Raw genomic sequence first — 20,262 nt, 5'->3', positions numbered from 1 at the left:
ACTAGATGCCAATTCATGGCTGATCTACCCACCTTTTATGTGCCAATTCTGCCTCTGGATATATTAATGCAGTCAATTAATGAATTCACTCAAGTTCAAGCTAAGATTGGCAAAGTGGGAGCCATTCTGATCTGTGAATGTGCTCTTGACTGTCTGCAGCTCCTGACCTGTGCCGATTTCATGAGACAGTACTATAGAGTCATGCACCAAACATAACACGTTTTGGCCAATAATGCATCACATACAATCTTATGGGGCAGTCGTCCATAGTACTGCACCTTTACTGTACCTTTTCTATGTTTAGATACACAAATACTTTCCATCGTGTTACAATTGCCGACAGTATTCAGTACAGTAACATGCTGAACAGGTTTACAGCCCAGGAGCAGCAGGCTATGCCACACGACCTAGGTATATACTAGGCCATACCATTTAAGTTTATGTAAGTGCATGCCACGATAAAATCAAAGAGAGAGGCATTTCTCAGACGGTATCCCTGTCATTAAGTGATGCACAACTGTAATTCTACTGCTAGACTTTTCGACCGGGAAAGAAACATGTTGCTGTAGTCCTCAAGCACCAAATTAATTGCTATACTCTAAATGGCTTATTCTGTATTTTTACACTCATTTTCTTCTACTGGAATGCACTTTCCATACTTACCTATTTGACATATATTTACTTGTATTTTCGCTTCCAGCCCAAATGTTACTCCTCTCATACGTGTTTCTTCAATCCCATAGGCAGCTCCTGGGAACATCCATTACACTTTGCTCGGGTTCCCATGTGAGAACTTATTCTGTGAAAGATGTCAGAGTGCATTGAGTTCTAAAACAGTAGAAATAAACAAAGCACCATCCCTGATCTCAAAGAACCAACAGATTAGTGGAGGAGATAGAAATTTCGATTTATGATTTTATCTAGCTTTGGTCTCTGGAAACCGTTGAATAAGAAAACCTCTATTTTATGTCCAATTATACTTAAAGTCAGAGTATGCAGTTGCAAGACAAATAAACTGAGTGTGGCTGAGTTAGACATAAAGAGATTGTATTAAAATGTTGCAGATTACTTTGCAAAATCACTGAGAGGGGTTGAGCAGCACATTTACAGGTGGTTCACTGGGAACAATGCCCCTAAATCAGGCCACAGAACTGGTCTGCTGAAGACAGCCCTGTGGCCCAGCAGCAGGCTGCATCTTGCACCTCAATGCCACTTACCTGGTTCCTGTATGGTGGCACCAGCACCACTTCCCAAGTAAGCAACCGGGCTACAACCAGCACAGCCACACCATGGCCACACCACAGAATCTCTGTCATCTCTGCCCCACTGAGGACTTACAGCCCACAGCATATTTGTCTGATGGGGAGTGCCACGTCTGTTGCCAAGGTGCATGGGAGGTTGTCAAAGCCAACTACCTGGCATTTGAAATGTCCATGATGGGAGGTGGCTTCTGTGTCCCATCAAGGCTCCCAGGGCCCCCCAAAAGTAGCAAAGGTCTTGAAACAGAGAAGATATGCTCAGGTGCTGGCAGTCAAAAATGTGAGATGGATTCATTACAATAAATGCCTTGTTGAGAAAGCAGGAAGTTTGGAGGAAGCTCTTAGCAATAGCCTAGGCCAATGTCTACCTGATGGCAAGAGCTCCATCCCTTAGATTGGCGGAAAAAAAGTGAACAGGGAGAATGCAGAGACTCTATCTTTCTCCTTTTCTTTAAAAGGAACTTAACTAGAAATGCACGTAGAAGTAAGTAAAGGTTACTGATGAACCTTTAGAAAGTATTTATTATAAGAACCTTTCTGAAACACTTCGAAAGTACTTTATCCAACTACTTGGCCTTATAGATTAAATTGGTGCCTTGAAAGTCTAGGGTCATACCTCCAGGGATGCATGGCTGGTTAGGGGTCAAACCCAAATTAGAACCTAAATCTCCAGCTTTCTATCCAGTTATCTTTCTACTAATTAGTTTTAAAAAAAAATGTACACTCTCTAAATTACCTCTGAAAGATTCTTGGCACAATATAGATTCCTAGGCAGGTTGGACTATGGCTGGTCAAAATGGCATCAAGTCTGTCCCATAATAGCTACATTTAACTATCAGACTCTAAAATAGGTAATTAACTATTTCCCAGGAAATTTCTAAGATCCTCCAGGACATCGTTTTTATAAGACAAAAGGTAAGAGTTTAGGTTAATTTCACTTCCCATACGTGTAAGTTTAGAACTTGAAAAATTTTGCTTTGCTCTGGCCTAACAGAGATCTGCACACTCTGGTTGGTTGATTAGTACATTTGAGGGGTTCATTCTGGTTGAGGGTAAGATATAAAAAGCATGTGTGGGACAGTTTTCTAGCAACTAATACTATACGCAGACTGTTCGGGTGATAGAATGTTGCATCTGAAGACAGCATTAGATATTCAGCTTTCAATCTCTCCTTATGAGCTCTTTAAAATCCAAGCTGTTAAACAGCAGCTGAAGCTTTATGTTTGGCCACTGCAGCCAAGACCACACAGAACTGGGACGGGCATACGTGCAATCCTGGGGAGGGATGCTGTGGGCAGGGGCCGGGCTCTGCCGCATCGGTCACACTCCAAGTCTGTAACTTCTGCTTGTTTTACAGGACCCTGAGCATCAAAAGGAGCTACCTCTGTGTAATTCAGAATGGCAGAGCCTCATGGGAGGGGATTGGAGAGAAAGAAACAAATGGTTTCCAATGACTAAGAGCCAAAATGAGGAAAAGGCTTTCCTCAACTCTGCAGAAGGACAGAAAGTTTCAGCGGGGAAGCAAACTTCTTCAAGCTTTGGAAGTCATCCCATGATACTGTGGATGTTCCGTGGGAAATTCCCTTGGAACTGTTTCAAAACCAAATTTCCCACTGTTCTCTAAACCAATTCTTTCTCCAGGATACTTCCTCAGTGGCTGGAGCCACCTCCCATCCAGCCTCCTTTGCTAGTGTAGGGTGAACATTAAAAGTTATGCTATTCAGACTGATAGAAACACTGACTATACCTATTTCTAATTCCTAGAGACTTGACATTTCTTGGAGTCTATAATTCTTTTGCTTAGCAAAATACCTTACTGTCCTATTTTCTAAGTTGAAATCCCCAAGACTTACACTGGAAAAGAAGAGATGAATTACTCAACAATACAAAAAGAGAGGATGCCAAGTAGTCTTGGTACCCAAAGAGGGAGTACAATGCCTGGAAAAGGAAAACTGGAGAAGACAGGAACAGATAATGAGTCATGAAGCACATTTTTGTAGATAGTAGTGAAGCCAGAGGTACAAATTATCATGACTAACCATCAGAAAGAGTTGTGCTAATAGCCCTGTGGCATTCTGAGACAAAGCAGGGTCTCTTGGGGACAGACACGAGCCTGGAGCCAAGACAGCATCTGGACAAGGAGGGCAAATCTCCCAATTCGAAAGGGGCAGGTAGGTAAAAGTTCACCAGAGACTTTACTTGCCTCTGTGAATGAAGCAGACACAGTCATTCTAGGTGGATGGATCTGATTGGAGGGACTGAGAGGACCACAGGGTGGGGCGCAAGACTTCTGAGTGGCATCTGTTATTACAGTCATGAGCAGCATCTGACTCTGATTGGCACATCCATATCCTGCTGTCAGAGTTTCTAAACCTGGGAATATCCACTGGACTTCCTTTGCCTCATCCTGTTTGCTGTGGAGTCCGATCTCCATCCAGATGGCACTAGCATGTGCAGATAGAGTTGTACATTTTTCTTGGGAAGAGTGATAGTTATTGAATCCTTCTCAGAAAAGCTCCATGGGTAGAGCATAGGTACAAAAATGGAATGCTAGTCAAAGAAGTATGTAAAATGTTCAAAGAAAATTTCTAGGCTCTGGACTGTGTTATTTCCTAGAGCTATTGTCTAATTTTCAAAAGGTTCAAAAACACAACTCTCACACAAATATGAACATAATGTCCAAGTTCTATTCAGTTTATTAATTAGTGAGGAAGCCGCTAAGATGTTAATACGGATTCAAAGGAGAATTTGAGGAGCTGGATATTTATGGACAGTTTAATATGAGAACATTAGGAAAAGACTGCTTAGGTGAGAGACACGATTGATATTTTACAAGGTCATAAGCCATATTTGGGAGGAGGTTCCCCCAGTGGATGGTAATTATTTGCATCTCTACCAGATGAAAATCTATAAGTTAACTTTGCCCCTAACAAAGCTGTCAAATAGCTCGGTCAACAAAAAGTCAATCAAAGATGAAAAACCAGCTCTGCACTGAGAAAATACTTACTAATCTTTGCCTATTTTCTAACTTCAGATAACTTTTCTGATATTAGAAAGCTCTCAGACAGCTCCTCTTAGGATTCTCAGGCAGAACTATATTAGCATGAACTACAAAAGACAGTTCACGGATCCTATTAATTTCTCAATATACCTTAAAATAAGGGTAAGATGAGGGAATAAATGTCTCAGTGAATGAGGCTCCAAGAAGAGCCTAGACAACATTTGGCCAAATTAAAAGAACAGACTGCTCAGTGGCACGTGTGTGAAAGGATATTTCTTCCCCTTCTGTCACATATGGAAAGACTTCTTAGAGTACAAACTCCGATAGGAATGCACTCTTTTGCTAGTTCTCTAGTGGATGAAGAGTAAAGCTGATATTTTTTCCATATAAGATGAGTACGCTAAGCTACACATCTAGAGGAAATTGCCCTATTCATATATTTTTGTTTTCTTTTTCTGAGCTTGCCCAAAGGAATTTGGCAGTCTGTCATCAAAAAGCAAGAAAGTATTGGGTTCTAAAATGCTAGCTTCTGTTTCTTTTTTTATTGTTTTAAATAACGTTGTTTTACTATCTTACCCTTCAGAGGAGAGTGTTTTCTCAAACACAGGTGATATGGTTTGGCTGTGTGTCCTCATCCAAATCTCATGTTGAATTGTAATCCCCATGTGTCAGGGGAGGAACCTGATGGAAGGAGATTGAATATTGGGGGGCAGATTTCCCCCTTGCTGTTCTTGTGATAGTCAGTGAGTTCTCACAAGATGGTTTAAAAGTGAGGCACATTCCCCCCTTGCTTTCTCTGTCTCCTGCCACCATATAAGACGCCTCTTGCTTTCCTTTCACCTTCCGCCATAATTGTAAGATTCCTGAGGCCTCCCCAGCCATGCAGAACTCTGAGTCAATTAAACCTCTTTCCTCTATAAATTACCCAGTCTTAGGTAGTTCTTTCCAGCAGTGTGAAAACAGACTAATACATCAGGTATCAGCATAATCTTTCATTTCAGGAGACTATTTTAGCAGTTTCATTTGTAGCTAGTCCTCCTGCACTGAAATCTTAAGTAGACCTATGTAATGGCCATGCATGAAGAACTCTTTTGTATGACAATGAGTGGCCAACTGGGTGCTGAAGGGACACCTGCACCTACCCCACCTGGGGGAAGTTTGTCAGTCCACAGCTCTGGTGACCTAGCAGAATCTATGCTCTGCTCAGCTTAGGCCAAGATCATCCAGACCTGAGTCCCACTTCCATGAGTAACAAAGCCAGCCTCAGTGACCAAATCCACCCAGGGAGCTCTAAGAGTTCTCAAAGCTTGTTTGCTTGCTGGATGAGCAGTAAACAGGTGTTACAGCAGCTTCCTATGAGCGGTCAGTGCCCCCATCCTGGACTCGACCAACTTTGTGATCTGATCCGGCTCACCAAACAATCTGAAACTTTTATACTTCATTCCCTTTCCTGCTCTAGGAATGAGAATCACTGAATACATCAGCCAAATATCTGTATAGCCAGACTTTTCAGTATAACAAGGTTTCCAAGTCCCAGTCACATTTAGATCAAGGCGCATAACGCAACAGATTTCTAGGTCTAACTCAAGAATTTTGATGATCTATTACGGTTTGTCATAATGAGATTTAGCCTTTACTATAATTTAGGGCAAGAAACACTGAATTGGAATCTTAAGTCCAAAATTGTTGTGTAGAGGAAGCTCTCTCCAATCACTTTATAGAATGCATTGATTGCTGGAAATATCATCTTACTCATTCCATGTGTTTCTAGATTTCAGTTTTCTAAGTGCCATAAGCCTACCTAATTTTACCATGGGGCATCTGTAGATATATTTCTACCAAGGAATAAAAAGTTCCATAAATCTATCCTGTGAGCTGTAGATGCCATTATAGCTTGAGGGGTTTTTTTCCGCTTTTCCTAAGCAAGTTAATAATATTTAAATGGTTTAAATGACCATTTTCCTGTTTCCAAGCAGAAAATCAGAACTTATTTGTGTATTATGGTAAAATACAGGCAAATAATGTCTTAGCCTGGCATCTCTCAATCCTCCACTTAAATGAAAACTGATACCTTCAAGGTCATAAAACATCTCCCTCAAGAGAAACAAACCAAGAAGCCCTAATGATGCCCGTTCAGAAGGCAGGACCTTGGTCAGGGCATGAAGACTCGAAAAATCAAATCAATACGGCCGCCAGAGTAATACAGAAAGTGGGCCGAAGAGAAGTGCCGGCCTGAACTCCTCTGTCGGGGATTATACGAGCAGTTTTGTGACCATTTTAAACATTTCTCACATACTTTTGGCTTTGTGGAAACACATCCCCTCTCTTTATATTCACATCTGTTTCCCATGTTAGAATATAAACATATTTAAGAAGTATACAGACATCCTTTTCTATACTTCCATGTATTTAAGATTTGAATGCATTCAGTTGCAGGCACCAACTGTACTTTAGAAAGGCACTGTTGATTCTTTTTTGGTGAAAAGTATGCACATTAGTGTTTCCTAAGAAGAATGTGCGAGAAGGAATGTATGAAATGAGCCTCTCTCTTGCCATGTGGGGCTCAGAGTAATAGTAAACATGTTGTCACTTTTAGTCAAAAAACAAAAACATATGAGAGATGATGGTGAAGGGATGACTTCAGAATGTGTTATCTGAGGTTTCTATTTTATCCCCCACTCCTATACACACGTGCATGGGCATGTGTGGGTGCGTGTGTGTGCGCGCACGCACGCGGGTGCACACACACCCACACCCACACACTTGAGTTGCATGTGCAAAGCTGCAGAGAAAAGTTTGGGAGATTGGGATGGTGGGTCTTTGGAATCCAGGAAATGAGGGCTGGGGATTCTGGAAGTCTGTGGGATCCATGTGAGCCTTTCCTGAGAGTCGGGGAGGAATGTGATCTTGCTTGACAGAGCCAGACATAAGGGCCTCTGTTGGACACTGGCTTTGGCTGCAGACTGTCCACAAGTGATGCTGAAAGAAGGCCGGGATGTCTGTAGGACATGCTTAGACTAGTTGACCCGAGAAGTGTTTTGGTATAATTAAGGAAAAAGACCATGGCACAAAGAGAAATAAGGTGTTTTTTCATGCAATGTTAGCAAAGCTGAGAATGGCTGGAGAGGGACAGGGCAGTGTGGAGAGGCCAGCAGAGTACTGGGGAGATGGGAGACGTTTACATGGAGGCTGTGAAAGGGAGCTTAGATGGGGAGCTCCTGGATGCTGTGTAAACCCCAAGTCCTGTCAAGATACACATCACCAAGTCAGTGACTGCTGTGGAATGCAGCTTGTGCCTTCACCACTTCAGAGCCAGCTTTTGGGGAGAAGGTGACCCTGGGCCTCTGCTCTTGGTATCCTCTCCTGTCCTTTCCTTCCTTGACCCCCATGCAAGCCTGCTCAGTCCTTTGTCTCTGGGGCGATCACATGAGTACACGATTGTTGCCCAAACTGGGACCTTCTGGTGACAGCAAGGGACGCATGATGAACTATGACATGAGGCTGCAGCAGGAACTGGACCCTCTCAGGCAAATACGCAGCCACTGATTTTTGCTCCAACCTGAGTTGACTCCAGTATTTTAATCTTCCACTGGAATTCTTCTTTCATAGATTTTCTTCATATTACTGCAATTTTAGGAATTAGAGAAAAGATGACAAGATATATTTGGTAACATAGAAATTCCCTCTACTCCTTAGAAGACAAAAGAATAATTTCCCTGGCTCTATCATTTATTTATTATATGATTTGTGGAAATTCCTATAAACTTTCTGTAGCTCTATTTCTTCATTTGCATAAGGCAGTAATAATACTGAATGATACTAACAAGAAAAGTTGTGAATATTTCATGAGAAAATTCATGATGAAGGGGCTCTGCCAAATGTAAAATAGCTCCTAAATAGCGATTGTTTTAATCATCATAACTGTCATCATTATTATCAGCTTCTACTCTAACAAAAGCTAAGGGACACTCTGAAACTACATGCTGAATTATTGATCTCTGTTCATATTCATTTTTAATGTCATCAAATTGTTGATAATATAACATTTAACCCTTCTAAACTTCACTTGAACAAAGGGTAACAGGGAGGTGTGAGTTCGGAAGAGAGTGGGCACTCCACATAGACTGACTTATGATGAAATCCGCATTCCAATATTTATGAGGCATGAACATTTTCCAAAGAGTGACATGGGAAAATTTGTTTCCTTGATTTTCTATGTTCAGCACTCCAAAATCTAACATGGCAACAGGGTAAGTGTGGGGGCATCACTGAACGAACATGCATGAAAATGCATTTACAATCTCAAATCTCAAAATACGACATGATGAAATTGCAAATGGGCAATTTATTCTCAATTACAGAAAGCGTTGGAGAGATTTTCTTTTGTGCTTTTAGAATAGTGGAGTGGAGGAGAGGTCCTGGGAACAAACGCTGCAGGAGGAGGTCTGTGCTGGGAATCTACGTCAGCCCACACTTTACGACCAGGGGAAGTGATCTCAGACTTCTGGGTGTGACGAGGAAACTGGCTGAGCTAGATTCCCTCTAATATTCTTTCTAACACTCTAGCATCTTGTGATTATTCGAGAAAGGAAACACGATTAAAAGTAGAGCAAAACACAGCTTAAAACCCCATTTACCATCGCATTCTTGAGTGACTGAGGAGGGAAGGAGAGCCTCTCCATTGTACGCTCCTCTTTCATGTCTTAATGATGATAATGTGACGATGATTATGTTGATAAAACATGCTGAGAAAACCTTTTTGTGTATAGAATAAAATGTTTTCTATGGCATTTTTCTTTCCCAGTGAGAATTGATTTGAATCATGATGCCTTACACATAATTTCCTTATCGGTAAAATAGTCATAAGAATGAGATGAGAGATTTGGAGTCAAATAGAACTTGTTTCTATCTGCCAGACAGAGCTCTGCCAGATTCTAGAAAGTATCCTTATTTTCTCCATCTGTAAAATGAGATGAATACCTTATCGTGGAACGCAACGTGTGGTATTATGTGCAGAGCACTTACCTGGGTGCCTGGAACACAGTGAGGCTCCAGGCCACGCATGCTTCCTTCATTCAGACTGGCACTCACTGCTGCACCCTGGCCCTTTTTGAGTACCTGGGTGCAATGACAAAATGAGCAGTCATTGCTTTTGCTGTCAGAAATCTTAAAGGCTAGTGTAAGGATATTAATTAAATAATGGCACTAAGAAAAATATAACTGAAAACTTTCATGAATGCTCTTATCAAAGGAGAAAAGAAAAAATGGAGGTCCATAAAAGAACAGATGACAAAGAGCTAATTTGGTCTGGGGATTTACGAAGTCTTGTCTGATAAAATTGTATTTGATATAAACTCTGAAATAAAAGAACGAATAAAGTTGATGTGGAGAAAGAATAGGAATAGCTCTGCATGTAAGCAGAATAGGAGGTGCAACGATGCGGGGCAGGAGGTGACTTTGGGTTGGATGACTGGGCACAGTGAGCGAAGGGTAAGTAGCAAGTGATGAGGTTGCGTATGCCTGAATCACAACCATGAGTATGGTTCAAGTACATTCCTGCTGTGTTAAAGAAAGCAGGGAATGAGCTCAGGGATTGGTAAGGTTTTTCTGCACATGGCCAGGTAATACATATTTTAGGTTTTGCAGACAATGGTCCCGGTCACAACTATTCAACACTGCCATTGTAGCATGAAGCAACTGCAGACAATACATCAACAGGTGGGTGGGGCAGTGTTCCAAAAAGCTGAACCTTGATTTTCTGATAATTTTCACATGTCAAGAATTACTGTTCTTCTCTTGATTTTTTCCAACCATTTGAAAATATAAAAATTATTCTTAGCTCACAGTCTATAGTTGGCTAAACTGAGCTAACTAATTGTTGGATTTTTTTCTCTAGGCATTTTACGTTATGCTCAAGACATGCCAAGGACATAGGTAGGAGTGGTAGGGGTGAGTACATACCAGTGCCAGCCTCCACTGTGCCCACAATCTAAGCTCTGATCTAGCCAAAAACTCCGAAAGAATTAACAACTGGCTAATTGAATGAAAAAGTGAATCAAATATGAACTGAATGAATGAATGAAGTGAGTGGTTACAGGAAAGAAAGTCTGATGAGCTGGATCCAGCTTACCCATCTTCTTGCACTTACATTTGCCGGACAGTTCTTACAAGCAAAGACTCACTTTGCATAGATAATTAGAAACATTTTGTGAGTTAAGAGAGAAGAGAGGCTGGCCTGAATGTTACTATGGAGCATGGGCACATTAAAAAGGATCCAAAAAAAAAAAAAAAAAAGTCTGCTGGTCTGTGCTGGGAGAGGCGTCTTCCAATCCCCCCAAAACTGAGTTCAGCCAAGTTGGCATATGCAAAAGCTTCACCATTTTCTCTTTCAAAGAAGAGACACGTCAGGGGAAAAACAAGAAGCCTAGCGGTTGAAGAAAAACGGAAAGAAAACACACAATTGCTCTTAGTCTGTCATTTCCCCCACAGAGTAGTAAATAAGAGCTTTGATACATAAAAGCAGTTATCAAACAGTAACAAATTAGTTCTTCACCATCTGTGATCCACGAGAGGGGGTGACAGTTTTAGTGCAACATTTTAAAATATGAAATCAACTATTTATGAACTGGGTTCAGAGTCTCTGTGTGTACCCGGCCTCTTCAAGCACAGCCACAAGAAAGCACTGAGGCTTTCAGCTAACAAAAGCCATCAGTGGTGGCTCCTCTCTTTAAAATGGGCTAATTACCGCCTGACATTTGTAAACAAGATGTTTCCTCCCCTACTGCAGCTTGCCATACTCACATGCTTTCACTTCCTTTAGAGAAACCAGCTTCACACAAAAGGCTAGTTGTCAAAAGACCCTCAAGGCACAGGATGCGCAGCTCCCTTGCTACCTTAATCTGGGTTCTGGCCAGATGCTCCTTGATCAGCCTGGATACTGCGGTGCCCCAAGTCTTGCCCTTGGGCTCCTCAGTGATGCTACCGGAGCCTACCACCTTCCTGTCAATCAAGCCAGTCATCCTCAGTTCTCCAGGATCGTCTGTGTTACTTGGCTGTGGCTGACTCCAGGCAGGGCCCAGGCAGGCTTGACCAAGCAGTGGGTCTCCCAGGTGGCAGGGAGCCCCTTGTCCTCCTCTTTCTCCCCTATCCTACCTGAATCTTCGCTGGAGAAATCAGAGGGTGCCAGACCCTGATCCTCAGCCAGGGTTGGACCCGCAGTGCCGCCTTCATCTTACCTCATGCTGTTATGTGAGACTTCTGAGAAGGGTTGCACATCCTCAAAGGAGCTCCTGGTTCCTACTTTGGGGTCTGGGCATAGAGTTTATAAATGAAAGTCTACGGTTTTCCAGAAACCGAGGGGGAGAAAACACCACTGGATGTTCGATCTGATGCCTCTTCTGTAAGACATTTCCTCCCTCCATGAGTTATTGTAGATTTCCAGTCCAGTTCCTTGCCTCTATCTCTTGCTCTCCTCCTCCTCCTCTTATTTCTCCTTTGTTCTTTTTGCCCAGCAGGAGCAGCCTGAAAGTAAGTAAATAACAACTTACTACATTTGCTATTTACTAGAACAGTATAATAAGAAAACAACCAGGTTTGCAATCAGAAAGAAAGTGGTGTTCAAATCTTGCTTTGGTTATCACCTCAGCATGTGTAGCAGGAGAGTGACTTCAATGTTCTTTGCCTCCATTTGCTTGACTGTAAAATAGGGATGGTCAAATAGATCAAATGAGGGCATATATATGAGCGTGGTTATTACATGCCTGGCACATAGAAAGTGTTTGTATTAGTCCATTTTTGCATTACTATAAAGAACTACCTGAGACTAGGTAATTTGTAAAGAAAAAAGTTTAACTGGCTCATGATTCCACAGGCTTTACAAAACGCCTGGCTGTGGAGGCCTGAGGAAAGTTACAATCATGGAAGAAGGCAAAGAGGAGGCAGGTATGTCCCATTCTCTGGAGCAGGAGGAAGAGAGAGCAGGGGGAGGTGAGGAAGAGAGAGCAGGGGGAGGTGCGACACACTTTTAAACAGGTAGATCTCATGAGAACTCACTATCATGAGAACAGCAAGGGGGAAATCGTCCCCAGGGATCCAGTGGCCTCCCACCAGGCTCCTCCTCCAATGCTGGGGATTGTAATTTGACATGAGATTTGGGTGGGGCCACAAATCTAAACCATATCAGTGTTCAAAAAATATATAAGCTAAATTTGGTTAGGCAATGAGAGTCTATTTCATGTGGGCAGGTGACTTAATCTCTCTGAAGTTCAAGGGAGAGCCTGTAAATGGGAACCTTTTACAAACGACAAAGTGCTATGCAAGCAAAAGACAGCATGACACTCTGCGAAGTCATTGTGATACCTTACAGTATTGATACGGAAGTGGGGCAGGGAAGTGCTGGGAAGGGAAGGGCATGGTCCCTGGCTAGGGCTCCACCCCTGGGCTTGTGCCCATTGGCCTCGGTGAGGACAGGCACTCCTATTTTTGAGCCCAAGTGTTGCATTTCCCAAGACCACTGTGGCCTGCCACACCCCCATCCTGTGCCTATAAAAACCCCAAGACCCTAGCAGGCAGAGACACAAGTAGCTGGACATCAAGGGGAACACATCAGTGGACAAAGACACAAGTGGCTGAACATGGAGAGGAACACATCAGTGGAAGAAGACACAAGTAGCTGGACATCGAGGGGAACACATCAGTGGACAAAGACACAAGTGGCTGGACATCAAAAGGACATCGGTGGAAAAGCACACTGACTGACCACAGCAGGCCAGCAGGCCATTGAATGGCAGAACAACACGGAGTTTGGCCGGGGCAGGCGGAGGAGAACCTGGGCAGCTGAGCAGCCCGACTCCATCTCCCTTCTGGCTCCCTCATCTGCTGAGAGCTACTTCCATTCAATAAAACCTTGCACTCATTCTCCAAGCCCACATATGATCAGATTCTTCTGGTACACCAAGGCAAGAAACCCCAGGATCCAGAAAGCCCCCTGTCCTTGGGATTGAACAGTTAAACACAAGCCACCTGCGGATGGCTAAGCTGAAAGAGCGCCCTGTAACACACGCCCACCCACTAGGGGTTCAGCAGATAGAAACATTCATCCCTAGACACTGCTGTGGGGTCAACCCCACAGCCTGCCCATCTGTATGCTCCCCTAGAGGTTTGAGCAGTGGGGCACTGAGGAAGCTAGCCACTCCCCCTGTCGCACGCCCTGCCTGGGGGACAAGGGAAATTTTCCTGTTTCAATATCAATGAGAGGTCCCTATCTGAAAGTTACTAAGGCCATTTCTTACAGCTTTATCAGCCAATAGACCCAAATGGTGGTGACTTTTAAAATTCCTTAAGAGGTTTTTGACACTATGACTTCTTCACATGGGAACTTGCAATGATTTGTTCTTTGACCACTGCTTGGCCAGGTGCTGGCTGTAGGAATATTCCTATGCTGACTGGTTTACACACAATCAGACTATTGGAAGAGGCCTGATCTTCAGGAACTCTTGTCTGGAAACTGGCTGGCTGCAAATCCAGCACAAAGTGTACTTTTCTTCCTCAGCTCTGAAATTAAAGGGTATCTCTGTTATTTATTTACAATATTTATTTTGTTTTTTGAATTACTAACATAATTCAAACCAAATCAAACTCAAACCCAGAAACAATAGCCTGATGAATTTTTAAAGAAACTTTCCAAAATAAGTCAATGTTCTTGGCTTGGGTTACGTTTGAGAAGTTTCCATCCCTTAGGAAGAGTTTTGATTTGTTTCTTTACTTTGTGAATGTTAGAAGGCATTAAGAGCCATTACACAGGGGATCCCATTGCCTAAAATTGGAGATGCTGCTGACATCTAAAAATTTAGAGAAATGAATCATAATGAGAGTTATTTATTAGGCACTGAATAGTTTATTATATGCCAGGCACCAGGTTATACATAATTAAAATATTTTAACTCTAATGTTATTATCTCTGTTTTACAGATGTAGTAACTGAGATTCAGATAAATTTTATAACTTGTATTAGATCATACATAATTGAGGCAAAAATAAAACTGAAACATTTCTACTTCATTCCCCATGTCCTTTTAAAGACTACACCAAAAAACTGTTAATACATGAATTCAGTAGAGTTGCAGCATACAGAATCACCATACAAAAACCAATTAGTCCTCTACATACTAAAACAAACTGTCCAAAAAATAAATTAAGAAAACAAGTCCATTGAAGGTAGCATCAAAAAAATAATAATAAAGTACTTAGGAATACAATTAACCAAGATGGTGAAACATCTGTGCACTGAAAGTTATAAAACAATGAAAGAAATTGGAAAAAAAAAAAACCCTACAAATAAATGGAAAGATATTCTATATTCATGGATCTGAAAAATCAATATTGTAAAAATGTCCATACAATGCAATGGAATGTATGCATAAATAATCTTTATCAAGTTTTCAATGGCATTTTTAAATAGAAAAAACAATTCTAAAATTCATGTGGAACCACAAAATACCCCAAGTGGGTAAAACAATCTTGAGAAGGAAGAAACAAAGCTGAAGGTATCACACTTAACTGCTTTCAAATTATATTACAAAGCTATTGCAATCAAAACAGTATGGCATTTGCATAATGACAGACACATAGACTAATGGAACAGAATAGAAAGCTCAGAAATAAATCCATGCATATATAGTCCACTAATCTTCCACAAAGACACCAAGAATAAACAATAAAGAAAGGATCATCTTTCAGCAAATGTTGGGAAGCTAGATATCCACATGCCAAAGAATAAAGTTGCATTTTTATACCATACACAAAAACAAACACAAAATGAATTAAAGACTTACCTGTCTTTTATTTTCCTGATACCTTCCCCTCATTCCTGAACTGCAGGAGACTGAGCCCCTACACACTTTTGTGATGTCATCACTGGGTGTGTTTATTTGATGGTTGACTTTGCTGTACCCGGAACCTCCTTTCCCATTTTCTAATCATTTTATAAGGCATGCTGACTCTTTTCTCTTCCCTTCTCCTTTCCCTGGGAAAATACAAGGAATAAAGGCTGATTGGTACTGAAAGGAAAAAAAAGAGTTATATGTAAGACCTGAAATTGTAAAATTTTTAGAAGGAAAAAATAAGAAAAAAGCTTCTTGACAGTGGTCTTGGCAGTGATTTTTTGTATGTGGCACCGAAAGCACAAGTAACAATAGCACAAGTAAACAAGTGGGACTCCATCAAACTAAAAGGTTTCTGCACAACCAAGGAAACAATCAGCAAAATGGAAAGGCAACCCACAGAATGGGAGAAAATATTTGCAAACAATACATTTCATAAGGAGTTAATATTCAAAATATTTAAGGAACTCATACAACTCAACAGCAAGAAAAACAACCTGATTTAAAAATAGGCAAAGTACACGAATACACCTTTTTTCACACATACAAATGGCAAGTAGTTATATGGAAAGATGTTCAACATCACTATTCACCAGGAAATGTAAATCAAAGCCACAGTGATATATTACCTTACACCTGTTAGGATGGGTGCTATCAAAAAATCAAAAGGTAATAAATGTTAGAGAGGGTGTAGAGTCATAGGAACCCTTATATATTGTTTGTAAGAATGTAAATTGATACAGACATTATGGAAAACAGTATGGACATTCCTCAAAAACTTAAAAATAGAACTACCCCATGATCCATCAATTCCACTTTTGAGCACGCATTCAAAGGAAAGGAAATCAGTAGTTAGAGAAGATGTCTGCAGCTCCACATTCATTACAGCATGATTCACAATAGCCAAAATATGGATAAAATCTAAGTATCTGTGAACAGATGAATAGACTAAAAATGCGATACACACACACACACACACAAACATACATATATGTCATGGAATATTATTGAACCTTAGAAAAGAAGGAAATCCTGACATTTTGCAACAACATTGTTGAACCTGGAAGATGTTGTACTAAGTGAAATAAGCCAGACACAGAAAGACAAATACTGCATCATATCACTTCTATGTGGAACCTAAACAACTTGACTTCTTGGAAACAGAAAGTAGGATGGTTACCAGGGATTAGGGGACAGGAGAAATGGGGAGATATTTGTCAAAAGGGCACACACTTTCAGTTATAAGATGAATAAGGGTCGGGCACGGCAATGCATGCCTGTAATCCCAACACTTTGGGAAGCTGATATGAGAGGATCTCTTGAGTCTAGGAGTTCAAGACAAGCCTGGGCAACATAGTGAGACCCCATCTCTACAATTTTTTTTTAATTAGCTGGTCATGGTAGTACATACCTATAGTCCCAGCTGCTCTGGAGGCTGAGGCAGGGGGATCCCTTCAGTTCAGGAGTTTGAGTCTGCAGTGAGCTGTGATCGTGCCACTGCACACCAGCGTGGTCAATAGAGAGAAACCTTGTCTCTAAATAAATAAATAAATAGATAAATAAATAAATAAAAGATGAGCACTACCTAGAGTTCTAATGTACAGCAGATAACTACAGTAAATAATAATGTATTATGTACTTGAAATTTGTTAACAGAGTAGATCTCAAGTATTCTCACCGCAAACAAATGGTAACTATGTGAGGTTATATGTATATTTATTAGCTAGATTTTGGCAATCATTTCACAACATATACTTATATCAAAACATCACGTTGTACACCGTAAATATATACAATTTTAATTGCCAATTAAACCTCAATAAAGCTGAAAGACAGAACAAAATTCTTTCCACTTAACTTCGTCACCCTTCCATCCCTCATGCACACACGTGTTAACATCGTGTTTTCCTTTTTTTTCTTTCCCTCATGTATTTTCCTAATGAATATTTTCAGTTAGCCCCAGTAGACACTGGGAAGTAGCAAAGGGTCTTCCCAGGAACACTATTCTTTTCCCAGTAAATTACTGGGCACCACCTTGCCTGTCTTTAGTATACTTTTCATTCAGATGAAAAGTATACTTTTCATCAGCCCTCAGCATGCTATATGCATCTGAGAAAATTCATTGAATAAGGTATAATATAACCAATTATTATATGTAAGGGAATTATTTTCATCATAATCCCAAATCAACATCCCAACTAAAAAGTCCATTCAGAACCATTAAAAATGCATTGTGTGAATGAAACAAGTGAAGAACTGAAAATGGAAAATATGATTCAAATATGATTCAAATATAAACACTACTTCACTTAAAACCCAACAGAACCTCATTCTCACTTCTAAACTAACTCATTTTCACTTTGCTCCTGTGGTTACTAAGAGACATGATTTAGTGTAAAGTGTATCTCGGGGCTGCTTCCTGAGCCAGGAAGAGAAGTTATCTTTGACATTCCTTGACCTTCCTCCTACCTTGAATTAAATACCAGCCCTGTCGATTCTACTCCTCTACAAGGGTCCACTTCTCTCCGCTGTCACTACCCCAATCCCCACTTGAATTCCCGTGTAGCCAGCTGATGGACTTTGCTTCTACTCCAATCCAGACTCCCCGTGGCAGCATAAGCGAGCCTTCTAAAACACATCTGGACACACTGTCCCTGCAGGAAACTCTTTAGTGGCTTCCCCTTCCTCTTAGGTCACATTGAATCCATGAGAAGGGCCCCCAGGTTCTTTCTCACCTGGCCTCTACCTCCCTTGCAAACTTCATCTCTCTTTGCACACTACCCCACTGTCTAACTCTATGTTTTAGCCAAAATGAGCTTCCTTCCTTCTTTTCTCCCTTTCTCCTTCTCTTCATTACCTCCCTTCCTCTCTCTTCCTTCACCCTTCCTTTAATTTTTTTTCAGAGCAGAATGTGCCTCTTGCCTTTTCCTTCAGCCTGGATTAGCCATGCCTCCTATAGACCTAGCCAGCTGAGATGCAGCTTCGAAGCTCTGGACTCGAGTTGTCCTTCTCTGGGAAGCCTTCCCTGTCCCCTCCTCTAGTGAGGTGGGCCTCCTCTGTCACAGCATCTGCCTCGCTTGATGGCCATTGCTTGTTTGGTTGCTTGTCTTCCCCACAGACCCAAAAGCTCCAGGAGACAAGGCTCTGTGGTTTTCTCACCATCAGCGTACTGCGTCTACCTGTAGGAACAAATGGATTTTAAATGTATAATATCATTCATAAAAATGCAATGTGCTATCTAACTTGAAGGTACACCACTAGCAACTCCAGGGAATTTGGGATGGAGCTAGAATCAGAGCCCTTCTCTTGAGACTCCTCATTCAATACTCTTGTAAGTTTGGGTTAAAGAAAGGAGCCTGGCATCTCGGATTAAGTCTCAGCAGCATCATATTCCAAGCAGAGTGACTTTAATCAAATAACTCCTTGAGCCTCTGTTTCCTTGTCTGTAAAATGGGGTTAATAATACTCTGTCTACCTCTCAGTGATGTGAGGGGGATCTATTGAGATAATGTGAAAATGCATTATAAATTTTAAAATACTTTAAAAGGTAGATATATATTGGTTAGAGAAATGAAAAGAATACCAGCAACCCCCACTCCATGGAATAATAGCTAACACTTAACATATGCCAAGGGTGGCTGCACCTCCAGCCTCCTCTTCCTTCCAACCACCCCAGGCTAATGAGGTGTCTTCATGCCTATAGCAGTGTAGAGGAAGAAAACTGATGGGAAGAGCTCAAGTTTTCATAGAACCACACTTGCATGGCAGGAAGCCAATACAAAAACAGCCCAGCAGACACCTTGCTAAATCGCCATGTTGAAGAGTAGTGATGGTCATTATGGTAATGGAACAGCAGTGGATTAGATTCCTGGGGCTCCCATAACAAATGTTCACAAACTCGGTGGCTCCAAACAACAGAAATGCCTCCGCTCACAATTCTGGAGGCCAGAAGTCTGAAATCAGGGTGTCAGCTGGGTAGGTTCTTTTTTGGGAACTTGGGGGAGAATCTGTTCCTCACCTCTTCTGGCTTCCAGAGGTTGCCAGCAATTCTTGGCATGCCTTGGCATGTAGTGGCATCACCTCAGTCTCCGCCTCTGTCTTCACTTGGTGTTCTCTCTCTCTCTCTGCCTATCTCTGTTTTCACTTCTTATAAGGACACAGGTAATTAAATTAGGACCCACCCTAATTGAGGATGACTTCATCTTAATTAAACACATCTGCAAAATCACTACTGTACTTCCAAATAAGATCACTGCTATGGATTGAATTGTGTCCTCCCAAAAGTCATATTTTGAATCCCTAACCCTGATATGACTGTATTTAGAGACAAGGCCCAAGGAGGTTATTAAGATCTAATGAGATTATAAACATGGAGCCTTGACCCTGCAGTGCTAGTGTCCTTAGAAGAGGAAGAATTGTCAGAGCTCTCTCTCTCTGCCATGTGAGGACATAGCAAGAGGGCAGCCATCTGCAGCCCTAGGAGAGAGCCCTCACCAGAACCCAAGCCTGGTACTGTACTTCCAGTCTCCAGAACTATGAGAAATAAATATCTGTTGTTTAAGTCACCCAGTTTGTAACATTTTGTTATGCAGCCAGAACAAACAAATACAAGCACACTCTGAGATTCCCAGTTGTGATAGTTAATACTGAGTGTCAACTTGATTGGACTGAAGGATGCAAAGTATTGTTCCTGGGTGTGTCTGTGAGGGTGTTGCCAAAGGAGATTAACGTTTGAGTCAGTGGATGGGGAAAGGCGGACTCACCCTCAGTCTGAGTGGGCACCATCTAATCAATTGCCAGCGTGGCCAGAATAAAAGCAGGCAGAAGAACGTGAAAAGGCTAGACTGGCTTAGCCTCCCAACCTACATCTTTCTCCCACGCTGGATGCTTGCTGCCCTAGAACATCGGACTCCAGGTTCTTCAGCTTTGGGACTCACATGGGCTTCTTTGCTCCTCAGCTTGCAAATGGCTTATTGTGGGACCTCACCTTGTGATTGTGTGAGTCAATACTCCTTAATAAACTCCCGTTTATATATACATCTATCCTATTAGTTCTGTCCCTCTAGAGTACCTAATACACCAGTGAACATGCGTTTTGGGAGATATTAGTCCCCCCGGTAGT

At 41.6% G+C, this 20,262-nt stretch overlaps 2 long non-coding RNA genes across 2 annotated transcripts in view; both read right to left on the bottom strand.

Moving 5' to 3' along the window:
* The window catches only part of LOC102129836 (uncharacterized), a 58,862-nt gene extending 49,516 nt beyond the window's left edge, over window positions 1-9,346 (bottom strand). The window contains exons 1-2 of the long non-coding RNA XR_010580254.1: window positions 9,241-9,346; window positions 664-799 (exon numbers count right to left, since the gene is read on the bottom strand). This is a non-coding gene — a long non-coding RNA (uncharacterized lncRNA). The remainder of the gene's footprint in view (window positions 1-663; window positions 800-9,240) is intronic.
* A 2,149-nt stretch (window positions 9,347-11,495) lies between these two features.
* Window positions 11,496-16,677, bottom strand: LOC135966709 (uncharacterized). Its single transcript, XR_010580253.2, has 3 exons — window positions 16,552-16,677; window positions 15,093-15,283; window positions 11,496-11,781 (listed from the first exon to the last, which is right to left on the bottom strand). It is a non-coding gene; the product is annotated as an uncharacterized lncRNA (long non-coding RNA).
* Window positions 16,678-20,262: the final 3,585 nt, after the last annotated feature.

Source organism: Macaca fascicularis, chromosome 13 (genome assembly GCF_037993035.2).
Source record: "Macaca fascicularis isolate 582-1 chromosome 13, T2T-MFA8v1.1".
In the NCBI taxonomy this organism is placed as follows: domain Eukaryota; kingdom Metazoa; phylum Chordata; class Mammalia; order Primates; family Cercopithecidae; genus Macaca; species Macaca fascicularis.
Note: the sequence above shows the minus strand (reverse complement) of the source record. Positions and strands in the feature narration are given on the sequence as shown.